Source organism: Cupressus sempervirens, chromosome 3 (assembly GCF_028749045.1).
Source record: "Cupressus sempervirens isolate cs-2001-9-10 chromosome 3, ASM2874904v1, whole genome shotgun sequence".
Taxonomy (NCBI): Eukaryota; Viridiplantae; Streptophyta; class Pinopsida; order Cupressales; family Cupressaceae; genus Cupressus; species Cupressus sempervirens.
The window spans coordinates 1,111,316,497-1,111,340,321 of NC_143120.1; the positions used below are offsets into that span (position 1 = coordinate 1,111,316,497).

The 23,825-nt window shown below is 37.5% G+C and overlaps 1 pseudogene across 1 annotated transcript in view; it reads right to left on the minus strand.

The window, feature by feature from the left end:
* Positions 1-13,283: 13,283 nt before the first annotated feature.
* LOC149570681 (putative inactive purple acid phosphatase 2) overlaps positions 13,284-23,825 on the minus strand; it is a 48,997-nt pseudogene continuing 38,455 nt past the window's right edge. Inside the window, exon 2 of the transcript XR_016363006.1 lies at positions 13,284-14,828. The product of XR_016363006.1 is annotated as a putative inactive purple acid phosphatase 2 (transcript). The remainder of the gene's footprint in view (positions 14,829-23,825) is intronic.

The window sequence follows — 23,825 nt, forward strand, 5'->3', positions numbered from 1 at the left end:
AATTTTTCTTTTTACTTGTTCAAGAAACCAACCTTTTTCCAAGAAAGAAAGCTCCTCCACTTGTACTTTTTTTGTCATCAATGTTTATTGCCCAATTGTATTAGTAAACACTTTCAAATCTATATTACCTCCAAATTTGTACCATAACCCATAATCTTCAGTTCCTTTCAAATATCTCATGATTCTTTTTATTGCCATCTTGTGATTTTCTTTTGGTTTTTCTGAAAATCTTGCTATAATGCCAACTACAAGGGCAATATCTAGCCTTGTATGAACTACATACTATAACTTTCTAATCATAGATATATACAATGTCTAATCTACCTCTTTTGATTCATCATCCTTCGTAAGCTTCAATCTAGTACACATGGGAGTTCCAACTGGTTTACAATCCTCCATATCAAACTTTTTCAGTATCTCATTGATGTATTTAGATTGAGTGATGTAGATACCATTCTTACTTTGCTGAATTTGAAGACCAACAAAGAATTTGATCTCTTCAAACATAGACATCTCAAATTCTTTGGAAAGATCATCATTACCTGTGAACAAAGTATCATCTACAAATATTTCTGCCAAAACAATTTTGTTATCTAGTCCTACCTTGATATACAAGCTACTATTATCATTAGGTCTCTGAAAACCAATTTGAATAAGATAGTTATGCAATATTTCACACCGTGCTTTAGGGGCTTGTTTCAGACCATACAATGCTTTGTGTAATTTGTAAACCATGTCCTTCTTGTGTTAAGATAATGGGTGTTGCACACATTGCATAATATTTTTATATTTTATTTTATCATGTAATGTTCCACCTAGATGTACGTTCAACATGTAAAGATTCTCATAGAATATTCTTGATGAATTGTATTGTAACATTGTGATAATATTTCATGTAATTTAATATTGGAGAAAAGAATTAAATGCCCAATATTAAATGTGGGGTTAGTGGGTTAGGTAGCACATGATTTATGTAATACCACTTAGTGGTTTTGTGGGACTTGCTACTATTTAAGTAGCCACAAGGGTAGTTGTTTTAAAGAGTAAGAGTGTGAGAAAGGCAAGAGTTGAGCAGGAAAAGGCTTGACTGGTTAGCCAAGGGAGCATTTGTGAAAGTTGGAAGCATGGCATGAGATGTGTGGATTCATGCTTGTTCACATAGTTTGCTCGGTTGTGGCTATGGCCATGAAGGCTTCCATAGTTGTATGACAATGGTATTTTTGCTAAATAATATATGGTGATGGATGCTTTTGGAGGTTGGATTTTTCCTTCAATGAGGGTTTCCCAGGGTATATCTTGTGTCACAGTTTTGTGGGTATGTTGTCTATTCTCTTGCATGTGGATTTTAATTTCATTTTTATTTCAGATCTATTATGGGTTATGTGGAAACGGTTATTCTTTATTGCCAAGTTGCCTTACAAGTGGTATCAGAGCTATGGTTTTATTATTGTAACCCTAGATTGAATCCATGGGAATGCATGAGAGGATAAAAGAAAAGGGCAAGATATATGAATAATTTATTGCAGATCTGAGGGTTTTGGGTTTGATGTTATGATGGGATGTTAAAATATTTTGGCATGTGAAATTTTTTGGACAAATTTTTTTTTTCAGATGTTTCATTTTAAATGAGGGCTTTGGGGGGTAGCCTGTAGAAATGACCTCCTGGGTAAAAACAGACCTCACCATTGGATCCGGGTTGACATTTTCATAAATTTTGATAAATAATCTGCCCTAGTTTGGCCATGTTCAGAGGAAATGAAAAAGTTTTTTGGTTTCAGCCCATGATGGCCATCAAATTTAATCTCGTCAGAATTTTCATCACAAAATAAAAAATGAAAAATGAAAAATTGCACTGAAAATGGTAAAAAGATTGTCTTGGTAAAACGGCCATAAATTTCTCTCAGAATATTAGGTTTCAGAGTTCTTACAGGTGTTGGAAAGCTAATTCAGAGCACTACAACATGGAATACATTTGGTTCTATGATTTTGATATTTTGTCAAGTTTTAAAATCCCTAAAGGTAGATGTTATTTTGAGCACAAATTAGGGCATAACTTGAGCATACAGAGTCAGATTTTGGACTTCGAGTAATCAACAAAAAGCTCTTAGAGAGCTCTACACATTGGTTCAGATTTGGTGCAGGTTTGGTGTGATTTATTTGGTGATATATTGATCTGAACATTTTATAGATATATTTTTGACTATGGTAACATTGTGAGTTTATGGCATTGGAGATTTAAGATTTGATGTCATTGTATACTTGGTTCATTATTCAGATTGGTCTCATGATGATATGGTCATCAGTGTTTGGTTTGGATATGTATGATGACTTGTTGGATCTACAAGTTGTGTAGTGTTGTAAGCGGTCTATACTTATAGGTTGCATTTATAGCTTGGTTATGAGTTGTCTTTGCTCATTGATCTTTCATTATTGATGCATATTCAAATTGGTGGCTTGGATTTGGGTTGCCTATGCCCTAAGCCACATGATTTGTTGATTTATCTTCATGTAGAAGGGATGAGATGTTGTTACTAGGTACAGTCATGGTGGAGGATTGTGGTTGACTATTTTATGTTGACAGGTTGGACACTTTAAGAGATATATGCTCAGTTCATGGATGTGATCATGGTGCCATGGATTTTTGGCATGACATGATTGGATATACAGAGGATGGGTTTTCATCATGATGTCATGGATAGCATGGATACACAATTTAGTGGGAGCTTGTGATAGTGATGGGGTGACAGTGCAAGATTAGTTCCTAGTTTGGTTTGGATATTCATTTAAGAGATGCATTTTATGATGCCATAGGTGACTTGGTACCACAGTTGAGTGGGAGTTTTTTGGCATTGATATATTTATTGAGTGTTTATAGATGTTGGAGGTTTGTCTTAGATCCTGTTGCTATAGAAGCATCTTTGACATTTGCAGGGTGCACTTGTTATCTTCATGGTTTGTGAAGATGGTTAGATCTTGAGGACTCATGGAGTTCGTGGTTATCTTCATGGTGTGTGGAGATGGTTCTTCTTGGTATGTGGAGATGGTTTTCTTCATGGTGTATGGAGATGGTTGCATTTTGAGGACTCACAGGGTTCTTGGTAAAGGTATGGTTTATGCTTTTATTTGGCATGTTATCCTTGGTATGACGATGGTTTCATTATTATGTCATGGTATACTCTTGATACACATTTAGAGTTGTGACATGTTATGGTATGTTCATGTGGAGCATGTTATCTCTTTGGTCGAGATGGTTAGATCATGTTGTCATGTTTATGTTCCTAAGGCCATGGTTGGAACTTTGACATTGATCTTGGTTTAGTTTCTTGGTATTGAGTACATTGATCATAAGATGGATACTTCATGATATTGCTATGTTGCATTTAGAGTTGGCATGGATTGATTGGTTACAGGTGCTCATGGATACTTAGAGATGGGGGTGATGCTGATTTCTCTTAGATTAGAGAAGTATTTGTTGGGATGGTTGATGGTTTCAGTAGGAAGTTTGAGGGGCAGTCACCTGATATGGACTTGAGAGGAGATTGTTCTTAGATGAGTCTTGGTTGGAGACTTGGGTATCTTAATGAGCATTCTCATTCCCCACTCTTGGTCTACTCAGCGGTTTTCTACTTGAGAGGTATAGCCCATTGTTTTTCTTAGTTGCATTATATTTATGCTTATCTTTCATGGATATGGATCTTGAGCTATGATACATGAGTTAGTTCTGGAGGGTTCATTTGAGAGATGGTTTAGCATTGGTTATCTCCATTTGCATATGTTGTTATGCTGGTTGAGTTTGGGAGATGGTTTTATATTGGGCATATTCTTTGGATTAGGAATGATTATTCCTTAGATTTAGGAATGGTTTATGAGTTTGATCTTCTTGTGAGAGGCTTACATCCATGATTAGTTATATGGTATGATTTGGGTCTTGTTAAGGCTTCTTGTTGGAGTTTTTATGGAGGAGATCATACTTGCATAGTTTACATCTAGAGATGAGTGTAGAAGGACATAATACAAATTATGATTTGCATAGTTTCTTTGGTCTTGGTTATCTTCTTGAATGTTCAGTTTTGCCTACATTGGATTTGAGATTGGTTAGAGATTATGATCACTGGTTTGTCTTCATGTATGTCATGTGAGAGATGACATGGTTATTACTTTATCTCTTTCCTCTATTGGTTGTGGAGAACTTGGGAGAGCATTGGAGACTTGTTATGAGAGTTGTTCTTGCAAACTATTAGTTTATGTATTGTGGATGTCCTTGATGCTACATGGAACAATAACTCTCCCACCATTTGCTAGGCTTGTTATAGTCTCTTTTTACTTCTTTTACACCAACTCCACATTCAACTCCAACACCTCAACTAACACTGCAAATGAAGGAATGGTCATCTAGGAAGGCATTAGCATCCCCTTCAAGAGCTATAATCATAGTTGGTATTGAAACCCCAATCGAGTTCCAAGAATCATGCAAAATTGCACAAAAATACTTGCAATAGGTCTACAAGCAATTAATCCCCCTAATGAAGAAAAACTTGAATAACTTGCAAAAATCCTTAACAAGGGGGTGAACTAATCCTTGATCTAGATACCATTTTAAGAGAAATCAAGGATTTTGGTGGTCTAGGGTTCCCAATCAGTCTGTACAGTGCGACCTCAAATTAAGCCTAAAAATCAAGATTTACAAGTTCTTAAAACTTGTGTGACAAAAAGGAAGTTTTCCCATTATAGAACCCTCACCATTGCCTTCTATTAGATTTGGAGCTTCACCACACATGATACTATCTCACTCCAAGCTCTGATTGAAGCAATCTAAGCATTCAACCCCTCATATCACCATTGCAATCCATTGTGCTCCCTAGCCATGCAATTGTGGCTCGCCTAGAGAATCACTTTAAAAACTCCATCCTTGTGTCCTAAGGCCCCTCCTTCACTATAAAGTATGTACATGGATCTATTTTCCTAATTCCAAAATCCCATACAGATCCTACACTTGGAAGAGGCTCTATGACTCCATCTTTACCAGTTGCCTGGTTCAGAATAGCAGACAGGTAGGAAACAAAACAATTTATTTTGACCAACTAGAAACCCAAAAAATTCACAAACTAATGCTACAAAGAACCTTAAGATGAATTCCTCTAACACTTCCAAACACTATAATCTTGATTTCAATCCAAAGAAATGCCAAAATACTTAGAAAGCATAAACTATAACTGTATTCTCATTGTCCAATCCGTACACACAAATTCACTAAAACTTCCAACCCTTTCAAAAGGTCAAGGATGGCAATATATAGTTGTCCCATAGTCAATCCTAACTATTTCAGATAGTTATCAAGCCCCAAATACAAAGTTTCTCATAAGAAACAAAAAAATTGTCAATGTTTTTTATTAAGGAAAACAAGTTTTGAAGGGTGCTTGAAACCCTTTACGGATCAAATAATTTTTAATGAAGCCCAAACAAAAATTAAAACATTCCTAAGGTGAAATAGTTCACCCGCCAAAAACAAGGTCACCAGGATGGCATCATAGATAACACAGTGCACTACTACCACCTAAACAAGTTTTGAACGAGATCCTAAAACCCCGTGATTACAAAAGAACCAAACAAAAAGGGATAGCCTCAAAAAGGACAGGTGAGTAGCTGGTAAAGAAAGTTGAGCCTCAAGATTTACATTTGGGTCCTGTCTTTTAAGAACGTAAAGACATATCAAATGATGGAATGGAGAGCTTGACCTTTTTTCCTTTTACTATTGTCCATCCATCCTCCACCATCCTAGCAGCCTTCTACCATGAAAAATCATCCTCACCACAACCACCCCCGAAAATTGGTATAGCCAGAGAAGTTTGGACCACAACAGTGGGAGGGATAGCAGCTTTGTCCCGAGATAGAGTTGCAAGAGGGGTAACAATTGAATCAACAGTTGTTGCATCCAAAGTAGAGACATCTATATTGGTCACCGTTATAGGGGTAACATTTAAATCATCAGAAACAACAATAGAATCTACCACCAAAGAATCCTGAGGAGAATCAACCAACCCAACCCCAACAGAGGAAGCTTTCTGAACCAGGTAGCGATCATCTGAAACCCCCATCCATGAAGAAGGTGACTTCTTCAATCTAACCTTTTCATAGCAGTGCACGGCAAGGTCATCGGTCTTATGACATTTCCTGCATCTAAAGGGAATACCCTCATAATCAAGAAGTTGAATCCAAGAGCCATTAGAAGAGGCCAAGTTAACCATTTTTGGGAGCCCCTTAGAGACATCTATCTTCACTAGAATGCAAGAATATGTTATCTAAAACACATTGGAAGATGTGGTATCAACTAGAAAAAAATATCCAAGGGCCTCCCCCACAGCAAAAAGTTGTCAATGTTTTCAATGACAACATTGACAATTTTTGAGCAATTTTTGTAGATTTTAAAGTTTGGCCCTCAAACTTGTTCCAAAGGCTACCAAACTTCACCAAAAGCCCCAAAAGAACTTATAAACATGGAGAAAGGACCTTTAAAAACATATTTGTCCATTCTGCCCTCCAAAACACAAGAATTCCCAATTTGACCTAATCATGGAATTGGGAGCAACTAGACTAGACTAGACTAGACATACCTCAACTTAGGACTAGGACTAGTCCCTTTATTATCCTAGTGGTGTAGCTAGCACCACTACAAGCCAAAAAAAAACATAAGAGCCCTAGGTCTTCATGATCCCACCTAGGTGCCTCTACACCATACTCCCCCACAAAAGAAAACTATATCACTCATGTGGACAATAGGTCTTTGGAGATGCCCACCTTGTTGAAGTTTGCTACAGAAGCCCCAAGTTGCCTTTGAATCTAACTTGTGTCTCCACTTGATGAGGTGTTCCATGTACACCTTGTGTCCAACACCTTTTTAGCTTCCAACTTGTGTCGTGAAGGCACTATTGTAGGTTCCAAATCAGCACTAACTCTCTGGCTATTGTGAGCATCCTCGAGCAATGGACCTTTGAACTAAACCAAATCTTGCACATTGAAAATAGGAGAGATGCCCAAATCTAATGGAAAATCAACCTTATATGCACTAGCTCCATATTTTGCTATGATGTTACAAGGTCCCACTCTTTTCATCTGCAACTTAGTTGGTACACCCTTCTGCAATTTGGATTTGTTCAAGTGCACCATGACATAATCTCCAATAGAGAACTGAATGTCTCTTCTCCTTTCATCCACCTTAGCTTTCAACTTTTTTGTGCTATCTTGAATTGTTTTCTTCACTTGCTCCTGGACTTCCTTCATAGTTTGGGAGAAATCCTTAGCATGTCCACTCCTATATTCCATGCCTCCAAGATATCTCAACTCACATGTACCCCTTGGATGCATCCCATACACAACTTCAAATGGGCTTTTGTATGTGGTTTTATTCTTATTATCATTGTAAGCATATTCTACTTAAGGAATGATAACATCCCATGTTTGTCCATACTCCTTAGTTAGGTACCTCAAAAGGTTACCCAACACCTTGTTAACCACCTTAGTTTGGCCATTTGTTTAGGGATGGTAGGTTGATCCAAAAGAAAGGTTTGTGCCAAGTCTGCTCCACAAAGTCTTCCAAATATGGCTCATGAACTTAACATCTCTATCTGAAACAATGCTTAATGGAACTCCATGAATTCTCGCAACCTCTTTAAAGAAAAACTATGCAATGTGGCTAGCATCATTGGTATCCTTTCATGGAATAAAGTGCCTCATCTTACTGAATCTATCAACCATTACATAGATATTGTTATATCCTTGTTTTTTCTTGGGCAAACCTACTATGAAGTCCATGCTCACACACTCCCATGGCCTATTTGGAACTGGAAAGGGCTGATATAGACTTGCATTACTCATTCCACCCTTGGCTTTTGTACACACCATATATTGCTCAACATTCTTAGTCACGTCCCTTACTAGTTTTGGCCAATAGTAGAATCTGTGGACTAATTCTAAGGTTTTTCTCACACCAAAGTGACCACTTAGGCTACCATTGTGCTTTTCTTGAATTAGGCTATACCTTATTGATCCCCTTGGTACACATAATTGATTGCCCTTAAATAACAACCCATTCTACAAGGTAAATTTAGAGAACTTGATATGGAAATGATTCTCAAAGTTAGAACATACCTTGTAAACCTTGGAGAGCTTCAAGAGTCTCTATAAGGAGGATGAAGAGTTTGCAGAGGCAAAGTCTTCATGAGGGCAGAAGATAAGTTGAAGATTGACATGTTGAAGATTGGTTCAAATGAGCATGTTTATCAGTATGCTCTAAGGGCAGAAGATGTGTTGAAGAGAAGGCATCAAGTTAATTCCCAAGGGAAGGAGAAGTGGGAAGACTCGGTGAAGGATAAATAGATTGTTGAAGATGAACCAAAACCTATTGAACAAAGGAAGAGATTAGGTTAAAGGAACCTGCTACATATGCAGTGAAGAAGGATATAGACTTTTTGAGTGTCCCAATGCTGATAGGAAAGTTGGTGATAGAAGAGTTGATGTGGCGAATGAGAATGTGGACTTAATGAATAAGCCTAAGGTGGAGGGTAACTTGTGAGTTCTATGAGTATTTTCTGGTAAAAAGGTGTTGGAACCTTGTCAAAGGAGGAATTATTTCAAGACATTTGTAAGTCTAAAGGTAAATGTTGGAATGTGATTGTGGATGGTGGTAGTACTGATAACCTAATTGTTGAGGAAATGGTTTAGAACTTTCTTTGTAGAGTGAGACATCCTTGTCCTTATAAGATAAGTTGGTTGCAAGATGAACATGCTTTGAAAGTGAGGAAGAAATGTCTTATTAATTTTAAGATTAGACAGTATGTGGATCAAGTGTTGTGTGCTATTATTGACATGAGTACTTTTCATAGTAGACCTGGCTATATAATTTTAGGCAGTGCATGATTGTGTCAAGAACGTGTGTACTATTGAGAAGGGTGGCAAGAAGTTTTCTCTGATTCCTTTGTAGGATGTAGAACTTGGTAGGAGGAACTTGAGTGTTGGTAGGAAAGTTGAGTTGAAGGACTCTCAAAGGGTTAGAGATCAGCATGTGAAATTGACATGTGGTGCAGCAAGAGAGGATGTGAAGAAACGGAGTAAACAATTGCCTATTGTAGAAAAATGTTTGCAAAAATGGAGCAAAGACAAGAGAGTACTATTTGATAACTTGGAGGAGTTGTATGTGAAGAACTAGTTCAAATTTTATGTGATGAATCCTTAGAGATGTTCTTCCACTTATTGAGAACATCTTTTTGCACCTAAGGTGTCTGATGTAGGAGCATCTTGGGTTAATTGGCAATCTTGTATGTTGGTGATATAGGACCATCGAGCTTGGATTTTTGGAGCTATGTTTCGCGCGGTTAGGGCTATGTTCAAGGTATATTGGTGGACCTCATCCTATGTGTACAATAGGATTGGAGTGATCGTATTGGAGTTAGATCTCTTTTGGTGGTTGTTGGTAATGTTTTCCTTATTTCCTAGCAAACTTTGGAGATTATTTCCATGTTCTTCGATCTATGGGAGTTGTCTTGTGCGATCTTACATGTGGATCGTTGGATGTCATGTGCGCCTATGCTAAGGTTTCTTAATGTTATTTTACCTTATGAGTTAGTTATGAATTGTAAACTTGGGGCTTGTCCTTAGTGTTATGTAATCTGCCAAGCCAACTTGTAGCTTGAGTGTTTATTTACTGTGAGTGTTTATTTAATGCAACTCGCTAAGCCGACTTGTGGCTTGTTTTAGTATAAGTAGAGGGTTTGGTGATGTCTAGACTTATTTATTATTCATGATGTATTTGAGCAAGACTAGCTAAGAGGAGCGAAGTTTAGCAAAACTGATAGCTAAGTGTGGGCTTAGGAAACAAGAAGATTGATTGGTGGCTTGCGAGCTCAGGTTTAGATCTTTCTTGGGGTCTCTACCGAATTGTTGTGCAATTACAGATCTAGGCTAGCTAGGAGTTATTGGATCTTGTGAGATCTTACATAAGTGATATTGTAATTATTCTGTATTTGGTCTGACACATTGCATGTAATTAGTTATTTGACGAATAAAGAGTTGAATTTCACTATCAAATCTTGTATTGTGTGGTGTATTTTTGTTGTGTGGTTACTTGTTGGGGGCTAGTTCATTTCCTTTGGAGACTCACTTGCCTTGCACTGCAATCATTGAAGTTAGATTGAACAAAGCATGAGTGACAAGTTTGACAATAGTCTAGTGTATCTAGTGAATTTGACTTTAGTAAAAAATAATTGGGTAGACATAGTTGATAGATGTGGGCTTAGTTGTTGGACAAAACAAAAAGAGTAAATGGTGTTTCAACAAGTTAAAATGAAACCAATTGCATCAATTTGGTTACAAGCATCTCTAGAGCTTCGCTCTAATATAGATCATTGCTCATCTTTTCTTTATGAGCCCACTAGATATGTCATTTTCTTGTAGTCAAGTAGTTTTCTTTGGCACTTTCGCAAAGTTGGTTGAGAAGTTATCATGACTTAAACTAAGTCTAAGGTAAGTGTCGAGACATTAAAGTTTGATAAAATTGTTCCTGAGTTCAACCCTTACTCTTCTAGATGTTTCATCAACATAAAGTGTTGTCAAGTTATATAATAATTTATGTTCACTTCTACTTATTATTAGATGATTGTTCACTTTTTTAATCATATATTTTTATTTTTATAGTTTTATAGAACAATTTTTTCATCCAAAAAACAAATACTTCAAATACTTCACTAGGCCCAATTTTTAAACAAAAAACTAATCACATCACATAAAGGTGAAAATGATATGTAAAATGTTATTTTCTTTGCTCTTCAAAGAATAGAAGTGAACTTTATTAAGAATTTTGCTTAATAAATATAAAACATCATATGAGATCCTCATTTCCTTTCTATAATTCTTCAGAAAAAAGTGATAACAAATACTCTGATAATTTTGAAAATTGTCTCATCACATATCCTTTTTATTACCATCTTTGATCAATGTTATCTTATCACATATCGCATTTATTATTGTTCCTGAATCATTGGCTAATTCTATGACATATAATACAAATAGATTTTCACGCCAATCTTGTGAATATTGATTTTATTTAAGAAAATACTTAAATCTTTAGACTTGCTTAATTATATTAACGAGGTCTTAAAAATGATAATATATATAATATATTGATATTAAAATCAGTAAATTACAAGTAAACCAACACAATGTACATAAAATAAAATAAATAATTTTTAAAATAATAAGCATAAATATATTTATAAAATAAATCTATTAATGATTACAAATTTAGACCATGCAAATTTACAATTTCAAACAAATAGGATATAATTTTTCAAAAGTATATAATCTAATGACAATATTTAAAATTAATTTGTATTTAATTTTTCAACATTAAACTCAAATGATATAATGATTGTTCTTCCTACATAAAAGAATTTATTCATGTCTTTTGGTCATGAATGCATAGAAGGTTATCCCTTCTCATAAGAACACATTGTGACACAAGTTGCTACTAAGACACTACTTGAATATATGAAATTTCTAGAAATGACCAAGATAACTACAAACCATCCAACCTAATGTTGAAAAACAGAGGTATCACTACCTATAGCTAGAGATACCTATATGAAACTAAAGCCACAATTTTGAAGGAAAAGCAAACAAACCCTCCAATAATTATCTTTAGAACAAAAAAAAGACCCTCTTAAGACTAAAACCATTATTTTGATTTTTCTAAAAAAAAAAAAAACTAAAATACACAAATTGATTAATCAAAAAACCCAAACACATGAATCAAAATACAAGACCTTTTTTGAGTAAAAAATGTTAAAACGTGTTATAAAAAAAAATTTGAGGCAAAAAATCACATAAAACCCACAATATTTTTTTATGGACAAAAGTTATAAAACGCTCCCAAAATAATTTAAAGAAAAAATTTTACAACCCAATCCATTTTTTTTGGAGAAAAAATATTAAAAACACATAAATAATTTTGTAAGGGACAAAATTAATAGACTCATGAGACCATGATTTTTAGGACACTTTGCATAGTAATTAATCAATGACCAATTTCATCACATAGTAAAATAAGAAAACACTTTGTGGAAAAAAGACAACACATGCAAGCAACATGCAATTCACAAGCATATATAAGTCCATGCGACCCACACAATGTTATAAAACTTGATCATTCCATAGTTAAAAATAGAAACACGGTCTGGTCAATTAAATACAAAAATAAAAATTTACTAATAAAACTAAACTAATTAAAACTAAACTTTTTTTGACATCTCCTGCTCTCTCATCCTGATGATGGATCACGTAGTGTGATTCGAAACGTTGATGACAAAAATCTCCACACAATCTAATCCAGAAACTGATTAACATAACTAATTAAGGATAACCATTAGAAATATTACAGTATGATTTTAATATTATGATAAAACGATTTAGTTGTTTAGTTGTTTGTTCCAGATATGAAGACTACACTAAAGTCTCTTCTCACATTTGCATATGGTTGTCTGCTCATAGAGAAAACCTATTTAGACAATCTCGCACACAAGGCCTTGAATGGCTTCCAAAATCATCATATCAGAAAACAATTAAGAATAACATGATAAAGAGCAAATAGACAGATTCCAGCTTGCATGAATAGCCACTACATGAGAGATCATCTATTTATCCATGCAAAGACACACACAGAATACTTCAGACACTGTAATAGATACTCGTACATTATAACATCGAAGTCATCAAATTTGCCCAATTTATATGAATGCTCATGAAAGTTTTTGGATTTTCAATTGTGTAAATCAAATCCAAAAAACTTTCATTAACATTATAACATATCAGAATTCAGTGTAAAAGAAAACCGAACTCTTATTGTAAGCCCCCACTCTTACGAAGGAATGATTTTTAAGAAATTAAAGCCCTCTATAATGATAAATGAGGGGGCATGATGAAGCATCCTTTCAAATACATCTATCCTTTCATGAAAATCTATTCAAGGTATTTCATGTTCGTTTAGCAATTGCATTGATGATTTTTCAGTTCCACTGCTGTTTGCCAATTTTCATCATGTATGTCCATCCCTGCTGATTCAAGTACAAGATGAACAACAGAACATAACTTTCCGTAACCAAGATAGAATAACAAAACAAGAAATGAGATCAAGAGACTGCAGCAGTATAAGTCAAATAAAGAAGCTGCTAACGTTGTATACTCCTTGATACCCTTGATAGAATCTACCTTAAAAGCTATTCATTAAAAAACTCAAAGAAATTAAAATGGCTTCTGCAAATCAATATCAAGACCCCCATGAAAAACAATTGGTATAATTACAAAGTATACATCATACTCATGCACAGAAGAGAATGGCAAGAGCTCTTTGATGCATCACATGTACATAGTTTCCCATAAATAAAGACTTTGGACACAGCTTAGATGCTCTTCCATTTACCAGTTCTTCATTTATAGATACGCATGGTTCAGCCTAACATACTAGTTTGCACTTTTCTTCTAATAACCATACAAATACTTGAGTTTGTCTCTTCCAGAGTAAATAATGTTGACATCTGTATAGATCCTTTCATCTTCTAAGCTTTGTTGGATGATACACATCAAAATTCATTGGTTTTCAGCCCTATCCATTTAACATTTTCCCTTTTCGAGTACAATAAATATCCAACAATTAAACCACATAGAGTTCCTACCAGGAATAAAGAGCTCGCCTTCAGGAACCAAATCCAATTTGAGAAAGCTTTTGTGCCATTCTTTAGATGTATGTCTAAAACATCATGGACCTGTCCATCATGATTACCAATGTAAGAAAGTGTCAGTGTTTCCCTATTTGCATAGAGTCTTGTATAACCAAACTCGCTGCTTCTATAAACAGACCTAGCAGGTTGTGGGAAGATTGGATCTGTTGGATGGTCAGGCCTAGGCTCCCATTTTGGTTGCCAGTCTTGCCCCCCCATTCCAATCACAATGTGAACTGGAAGATCGGCACCATTGTCTAGGGTTCCACATGACATGTTTTTTATTGGGCAAAATCTCTCGTACTTGTGAACATGGCCCCATAAGACAAGATGGACTTTATACTGTACTAGAAGAGGTTCCAAGTGCTCCATCATTTTTTGGCGTAGGGGCGCATCCTTAAGTTCATAGTTACTGGTATACATGGGACGGTGACCTTGAACAACTACAAAGGGAGTCTTTCTTCTGTCAACATTTTTCAAGTCTTGCTCGATGAAGGCATATTGATCACTTCCATGTAAAAAATTTGTTTCGGTGGATATATATAAGAAATGTACGACTCCCGAGTCAAATGAATAGTAGAGGTTTTTGGTGGGTGGAGCAGCAGCTCCAGTGGGAAAGGAAGAATTACCAGGCATATGAAACTTTAGGCTGTAAGGCACCCCACATTCACCGCCCCCATCCGTACCGTAAAGTTTACTTGCCCATTCAGGCTTCCATGGTTGTAATGGCCAATCATACTCATGATTTCCTATACAAACATGAAAGGGAACCTTGGACGCAAGAGGCTCAATCTGAGTAAAGAATGAATCCCATAACCATTCATAACCTCTGGCATAGCTGATATCGCCAATATGTGAAATAAATGCAGGCTTATCCCCAAGTCCTTCTATGTCACGTTTTAGCCATTTGACTGTAAGCTTGCTCTCCTCTTGGGTCCAGAGAAAAGTTCTATACGGAACTGACGTTCCCATGTCACCAAAAAGGAAGGCAATGGTTTCATCCGAATTTTTGTCTCGAGATATAAAACTCTGAACCGAACTCCAACCACTTTGATCGCTTCCAACCTGTCAAATGAATAATGCTCACTAAAATAAACTTAATTCTGAAACAAGAAGCACTGAAGAATGAAAAGAACTTAAGAAAGTATTGAGGAACAAGCATAGAAGAACTTATGCCTTGTTTATTTTTACTTATTATTATAATATATGATTTCAGAGTCGTCTTTACTAGAGACTACTTGCCAACATTAAAATCATAGATGAAAAAACAAGCACAGAGATTTTTACAGCTTTTTCAAAGTTAAATTCTCAGAATTTATACAAGAAAACAGTGATAAGGTGAATCTTCTTGAGTTTGTCAGGGTAACATATCATTGCCCACCGTTGCAATGCGAATCCCTTCAGAACCATGTTTCAGACAGCTTCCTAACAAAAACATAATTGGTGTAACATTTTACAGTCTCATTAAGAGTTTTCAAATTCCAACCACATGAAAGTTATGATCTTCAAGAACCTAAATCTGAACAGTTTTGCATAATCTTCAGACTTTCTATAATTGAGAAAAAAACTTGTGGAAAAACTGAGTGATTTATTTGTGAAATTTAAGACCAAATTGCCAGCTCAGGCATGGAGTACAGGTAGATTCTATAAATCTTCCTTCAATCCAGTGCCATTGGGTTCTACCCCCTGCCTAAATTCGAGGGCTGAATGGCAATGCTTAGGCAATGTTGCTGTATCATACAATCAAAAAAATTTAAAATAGTACCAAAAGAAATGAGAGATTTGCTTGGTCAGGATGAATACGCCATCTGCCAAAGTTCAAACCCCTGCATGTGTGATTGGTCTGGGTTCAGCTCCTAGGTAACGTTGACTGACAGGATCTCCTGCTCATGGCTGTTCTGCTAGAAAAACAATTCTCAAGGAAACATGGGGACATATCCTCAACATTGTTTGAGCCATCCCCATAAGTAGAATGTTCCAAGGATGTGGAGTTGCCGAGGGAACATTTCCAGGTTATCCCCAAATTGGAAAGAATGCAAGGGATGTCCCAAAAAATCAAAAAGATGGCCTTCCATAACCAGTATGGGCAGGGATGACCATCTTGGGGACAGCCTGGCATCTCCATAATAAAGTAGCAGTTTGTTTTTAGAAAAACCCAACAATTGAAATTTAAGAAAAAGTAATAAAATTGTGAAAATGGTGTCATGAAGGTTTGCATAGTTTCAAAAGACTTATTTCGGGTTTGATGGCAGGGACTCTACCTCTTGATCCCACTTGTATCACGATAGGGAACATACCCATTTTTTAGACCATTCTAGAAGCCTGTCCAAGTTAGCAGCTTTGTTCCAACAGCAATAGGAAAATGAACTTAAGATAAGCAAAGAAACAAAGGTTTTTTATGTATAGAAATATTGAGAGCTTTTGGAGATTCCACAAGGTGTTGTTGGCAATTTGGCTAAGGTAGACATTGGATGTTGTCATTTATGGCAACATATCTTCAGCATGAAAAAGGGAGACCTTGAGGAATATGTTATGAAGTTTATACTGTAATGTCCCCATTGGTTCCCAGCATTAGTATTTCAGGGATTAGCCTAATATTGGATCCTCATAAGCTAATGAGGATGGTTAGAGGGTCTTCTGAGGATTGGTTCATCTCCAACATTCAGCAATGTATGGATTTGGCCTTTATTCGATGTCATTTGGACTCCAATTGTCATACTTACTATGTATAGTAAGTCGAGGGTAATTGAGATGGACCCTTTCTATTTTTAGAAAGTGTATTTGGTTACATGGGGAATTATGAGGAGAGATTCCTATTCCAGACGGCATGCCAATCAGACAAGTATTTCAAGAGATTTTAAAATTTAAGTGATTTATTTTCATATTTTAATGTTATAAAAGTTATAAAGTCACTTAAGTGACTAAAAGACGAAAGTGGCTTTTAATCCCACATTGCCTAGTTGTTTGTGTCTTCCCTCATATCAATGTTATAAAAGCATGGAGCTACATTGGGATTGAAACAAGGAATATATGCTTCTATTCAAATTTTAAACTGGTTGCCTTAATGTGATTGGAAATTTTTCCAAAGGACGAGACCCCTGAGGAAAGTAGTGAGACTTGACGAAAACCTAGTGGCTCACATTGCGATTTAAGGGACTAGAAGGTTGATATGAGAGCCTTAAGACAATGTACAGGTATAAGGTGATTGAACGCCTAGAATACAGTTGAGTTATCAGTGGACGACAAGTAGAAGTTACATTCAAATGGTAGCCGAACAGTCCTCTTTAAATGTAAGTATTGTTCCTTGAGAATCAATATTCCGTAGTAGTAATTGGCTGGCGTTAGAACAACAATCTTTTGCAGTGCAATACTGCCATATAAATGTGCAGATTGCATTAAGTTGGATAGGCATATCTTAGTTGCCAGATTGCAAAGACGTCTATCACCATTATCAAACGTGCTTGGATGAAAGTGTAAGGTAAAGCAGTGGGAGTTAGACTATCCCATGTTACAGAGATCATCAGAGCTACTGTACAGAAACTCCACAGGCCACATACACCAAAGAGTATTCAATCGACAGCAAGAAGTTGTATTCAGATTTGCAGACCAGTATGAGTCGGCATGTGATTTGAAATGAGTCTGGCAGTAAAGAGATACATTATGGTATTTGGAAGTACGTCTGAAGGTTGCAGGCGGAAGGATTGACTTCAACATCAGCGTTTGAATATACTCATCAACAATAGACGGCTTACCACGTGAGACACAGCAGTTCGATGCAGAATAATCACCAATACGTGGAGTTCCAGTGGACGTGAGCATGACAGTAGGCTTATTCCGCATATTAACAAGGCCAACTTGCTGGTGGCATACTGGGTCTTCGATCTGAATTACTAATGAATTGTTATTAAATGTGAAAGACCGTATTTTTGTCCAAACCGATATATGCATTTTGTTTAGTTCAATAGTGAACTGTTGTGTAATGGACAGTAGGGGAGAAGTATGAAAATTTGGATTGTATGTTAAGGATTAAAACTAAACTTAATACTATTCTGGAAAGCTTTATCATTTTCAGTGATATCACAATTTTACATCCAAGGTGCACACCAACTGTTTGATAAAATTCACAAGTCTAGATTTAAGTTTTTGTTGATCAGTTTTGGCAAAGATCATTTCAGTGGTATCGGAGCAACAAGACCTACCATCTTGTGGGAAAATAGAATATTTGCAAACTGATTTTTATCCAAAAATGTCAGCCGAGAAAGAGTAAAAGGCATTATAAATTCAGCCATCCTATTGGGTACAGTCAGAGGTTCGTTCAAAGTTCAGTTATGGAGTTATAAATGGAGTAATGGCATTTACAGTTCTCAAAATTCTATCAGATTGGAGTAAACGAAGAAGTACAGATATTTGCAAATCTGTAGGATTCTTAATATATTTTGGGCTTCCATATTATATCCTAGAAATTTTGAGTGCTTATGTTTGATAAAAGTTTGATCCTTCGGTGCTATTATAAAGTCTAAAAATGGTGCTTAAGTTGGTTATGAGCATGGAGTAAATTTCTGAAGCAGGCAGTAGGAAAGTTATTTTATTTTTAGTTGTGCATTTGGAGTGACCAGCACTCTAATTTTTGTTTCCTATGGATAGACATAGGAGGACTGGTAGTTCTAGAAGCAGGTGGAGTAATGCGGAATTTAACACGAAAATGAATGTTTTGCAGGAAAGTATGGAAAGACTTAAGCTTCATCAACAGAGGTTGGCAGAGAGTTTGTCAGATCTAGAGATAATTGAGAGGACAACGAAGTATAGAATTTCTACCTTTAGAAAGCTGACTTCAAGGTTTCAAGGAAGGAAGCTTCAGTTCTTTCCGACAGGTGTCCATGATGCAAATGTACCTGTATTTAGTACGAGACTTGATAGTCCTATCTGCAATGTTGATGGTGGAACCATTTTACAAAGATCTTGGTGGATAACGGCACTAAGCTTCAGCACGTTGAGGCCCCTAGAGTTGTTGCAATTAGTGCAGAGACAATTGATGCAGTTATTACTATTGATACTTCACGCTCTCTTGAGGAGGGAGATATTATTGAAGATTTGAATGGGAGTTGTCATAGTGTTGCTTCAGTGCAGGAGGCAGTGGCTTCTTCAGGTGGGACCGATGCATGTATGGAGTCACCCAGCTGTGATGGCAGTGATTTGGGGGTTACAGCGGAGTCAGTAGATGTGGGTTCATGCTCTAGCATTATTGATTCACAGCCTGAAATAGAGTCATGTGTGCAAAGTCGGGTGACGACAGTTGAGAGTCTATTAGGTGATAGGGATGCAGACAGTGTGGACACCTTTGGTGATTTGTTGGATGATGTTATGATTTGCACTAGGTATGATACCCCTTGTCAAATATTGGGTGACGACTCTTATGAGATTATGGATGAGTCCCGGAATCAATGTTTATAGTATCTTATTATTGAGATGGAAGCTGAGACGTGTGGAGATTGAGATTGCGAGGGCTTCTATTTCTTCGGGGGAGTTGTTTGAGGTACATAATAGTTGTGTCTCAGATGCAGAGTTGTGCAAGGACGATAGCACGTATATGAGTGATCTTGTGGTGGACGATTTTGATTCAGTTTCCTATCACAGTACAGTTAGTGAGACACAGAGATTGCATAGGAGTCAGGAGTTACAAAGGCATCATGTGATTTCTCGGCTGAAGGTGAGTGATAGTGACATATATTCATCTCTTGATCATTATGATGCTATTTGGCATATGCTAGCTACATCTGGTTTGGGTGCCCCAATGTCAGATGAGCACGGTGAAAGTAGTTTTTCCCTAGTAGAGGTTCATGCGCTTCGAGAGGTTGTTAGGATCTTGAAGCATAGTTACTCTCAATTGGTTGATGACAGAGATTACCTACTAGAGTGGGGTAGCACCTGCTATGAGGCATTGTTAGGGAAAGAGGAGGTGGTTGAGCTCACCCAAGAGCTTGAGGTGACGATGGACTCTCTTCAGTATACTCAGTTGGCTCTTCAAGAGTCATAGTCACAGTTGGGTGAGGTTACCGTGGAGTTAGAACAGGTACAGTCTACACCAGCCTCAAACCCTGTTCAGTTACATATTGTGGTTGGTGGTGAGTTTGCTTGTTAGAATCTGATAAGATTAATAACCCAGAAAACTAGTGCAAAGAATAAATATCTAAACTAAATGCAAATGATACAAAATCAAAATAGCATCATAGAGTTAGTCTCCAAGAGAGTAATGCAAATGCTGGAAGAAAAATAGCATTAAGAGGATGCAAAAAATAAGAGATGCAAATACAAGCCAAGTAGCATGCTTATATAGGCTAAGAAGAGGGAGGAGGTGGCAACACCAACCAATGAGGAGCAACCATCTATCAGACTAAAGATAGCAAAGTATCTTCCCAAGATAGCTAATGGATGCTCACATGTAGGAAGGTGACACCTCACAACCATTCACCTAATAAGACATGCTTTATTAACCTAAGAGAGATTATTAAAAGTGTAGAAAAAACCTAGCAAAATAGGAAAAATAAAAAACTACACTAACACCCCCCCATAAGCGAAGCTTAGGTGGATGTAGAAATGGGTCCCGGCAAGTCAAGCCTAATGAGGTACCCATGTACATAAAATTCCCCCAAAAGAGAGAGAAAAGAGACTCCCCAAAGAAAATTAGGACTCCAAGTGAGAGGAAGCGGCCCCCCCAAAAGATGAAGCATCCCATACCCCCAGCAAAGCTTGCAAATTTTGTCCGATAGATCCACTTACATTGAACAATTTTTCTTCCCTTAGAAAAAGGGACAAGATCCCAAGTGTGGTTCCTCATCAAGAAACTATACTCTTCCTGCATAGCTGTATCCCACTCAGAAATACCAAAAGCCTCATGAAAGGACTGTGGATTTGAGGCAGTAGCAATGAAGATATGTAGAGCATCCTGGAATTGTGAACGAGTCTGCTTGGTGTCTGATGGATCCCCAACCCAATCACCTGCAAACTGCAAGGTCTGTCTAGCCCAAACTAGACCAAAGAATGGAGAATCTAGAGGAGAATCATCAACCTGTGAATGATGACTAGGAGAGGAAGGAGGTGAGTCCTCTGAATCACTCTTTGCATCAAAAGTGGAGGTAGAAGACTGCTCAAGTGAATCTGACCCATCAAAAGATCTATCATGTATTCCAAGTGACTCCAATGTCAAAGTAGAAGGCAACCCTGTGACAATGCTCTGCTGGTTAAGCTGATGCAAGTAGTGAAAGTTAAGATGGCCAAACCGCTCATGCCATAACTTGCTCACATCATTAAAGTGAGTGAGCAAAACAGTCAAAGGAGGATCAGAAACAAAGTGAGAAAACATATAGAGTCGTGACTGATAATCTGCTCTCCCAACTGCAACTGTAGAATCATTGTGCAACTCACGTATCTCCACTAAATCAGGAGTGAACTCAACCCGCTTGCCTAAACCTGTGTGAGTGATCTGGTGTACCGATAGGAGATTAGTTGACAATGAGGGTACATAAGGAACATCATGGAATGTGCCATCCCCCGCATCAACAAACCCTCTCCCACACATCTCAACAAGAGTGTTATCACCCATCAAAATAGAAGGCATAGTACACGGTTCCAAAGATGCAAGTTCTTCCTTAGATGAAGCCATGTGGTGTGAAGCACCCGAATCAAGAACCCAAGTGGATGGTGAGGAAGCAACTGCAAAAAGAGCCTTGCCCTTTCCTTTCCCCTTGCTATTTTCTTTTTCTTTGTTAGACCCTTCATTAAAACTTTGTTTGATAGACTCAGGAACACTGATATTATTCTTCTCAAGAATGTATGTTAAGTGATCAAGTTGTTTCTACAAACATTTATGTTCATCATGACCAGGTCTTTTACAATAGGCACATTTGACCTTTTCTTTCTTAGGCTTATCACCCTTGGAAGATGGTGTATCAATAGTTGCTTTTGAAGAAACCAGCATCTGATCCTTCTTCTCCTCGCTATTCTTTTGTTTCTTGTCTTTACTATTGTTGTTACTACTTTGTCCTTGTTGTTCTTTTGTGCCTTGGTTGGCAGCCAAGGCATGTGACTTAGAGGACTTAAGAATGCCCATTTGGATTAGCTTGTCCTGTTCTCGAGTGAGATTGACAGCAAAATCATCTAAAGATGGCATGGTGAATTGAGTACCAAGTGCACCCTTAGTAGCATAGAAGGTAGAGACAAACACAGAAATTCTGAACTTAGCTTAGAGAGGATACTAAGAATCAGTTGTTCATCTTTCTTTTCAATTCCACATTGTTTTAACTGCAGCCTTAGTGATTTCAATTTGGTGAAGAAATCTTGGATTGTGTTGATACTATTTATGCAACCAAAACGGTTACAACGGAGCACATGTACGTGTTTTTTTGTTCAGATGCCTTTGTTTCCTTCCGTGGATCCCCTTCCCCGACAGTGTTCTACTACGCATCCATAGTCATTTTCTTTTCGCGCCATGGTCTGCTCGTGCTCGTTTGTCCGCGACTATTGCCTTAGTCACAACTTGTCGTTGCCTCCACTTGCTAGTCGCCTTGACCTGCTCTTTTCCGACTTGCTTACTTGCCTTCACCTCACCTTGCTATACTTATTTCACTCCCCCACGGCCTGTTTTTTTATAGGACTTGGTGTCCATGGCCACCTCATGTCTGCGGCTTCTTTTTTTTCTTTTTCTTTTTTTTGACTATTGGACCTTGTTCATGCCGTTGGTGATAGATTTTAAGTTTCAAGCCATTGACCGAGTCAGTGATCTCCTATCCGTCGAGGGTCCACAACTTGATTGCTCCATTGTCACCGACTTCTCGTACCTTGTAGGGTCCTAGCCATTTCACCTTGAACTTCCCAGGCTTAATCTCATTGCGTCCATTGTATTTTAGTACCAACTATCCAGGTTGAAACCTTATCTGCTTCAGGTGTTTATCGTGCCAAACCTTACAATGAGTCTGGGCCACCTCTGTAGCCCATTGCGCCATTAGTCTTCGTTCATCTAGTTTGTTCAGTCTATACAACCGCTCCCGAAGACTTTCCATGTCGCCCAGCCTATTATCAATTGCTATCCGAAGGCTTGGAACCATGAATTTTGCCGGTACTACTGCTTCTTGTCCGAACATTAATTGGAATGACACATTTCCAGTTGTCACTTTATACGTTGTTCGGTACACCCAAAGTGTTGATGGCAGTTTCTCTTCCCAGTCAACTTGCTCAACACCACATGACTTATAGATGACCGACACAAGGATTTTATTTGTTGCCTCTGCCTGAACATTGGCCCCTCGGGTAGTACGGACTCGACGAGGAGTGAAAAAATTTAAACTCGGTCATGAACAAGTGAATCACATGGTTGATGAAGTGACCTCCTCTACCACTGGTCAATTGAATAGGAATGTCTTAACGAGTGATAATCTGCTCATAGATAAACTTCGTTGTGCTGACCACCAAGTTGTCCCTTAATGCTCGTGCCTCAACCCACTTCGTCAAATACTCTGTTGTAACCATGATGTAGCGGCACCTTCGAGTCCTACTTAGCTTAAGGGGCCCCATAAAATCTAAGCCCCATCGTTCAAACAACTCTTGGGGATGTAATGGATTAAGTGGCATGAAATCTTATTCAAGGGTCTAGCCACACGCTGGCAAGTGTCACAACTTACCACCCACTCCTTGGCATCATTATATAGTGTAGGCCACCATAGTCCTGTGAAGAGTACCTTCCTTTCTGTTGTGTCTAGTCCCATATGCCCTCTTGTCAAGCCTTCGTGGGCTTCCCAAAGGACACTTGGTACCTCCTCCATGACACATCATCTCAATATTTGGTCTGGCCACATTTTGTACAACAGACCATTGATTAGAGAAAAAGTTTTGCTCCTCAACACTAACTTCCGTCATTCTCCTGCTAGCATCTCTCTCACAAATTGCGAAGTGGAGAGGTAGTCGCCAATGCTTTTATAGTATACCACTCTAGAAGGATTGCTATACGGAATAGATGCGCAAATGGGAAATCATCACTGACTCCTTCTAGCGGCTCCCTCGTTCTGATTC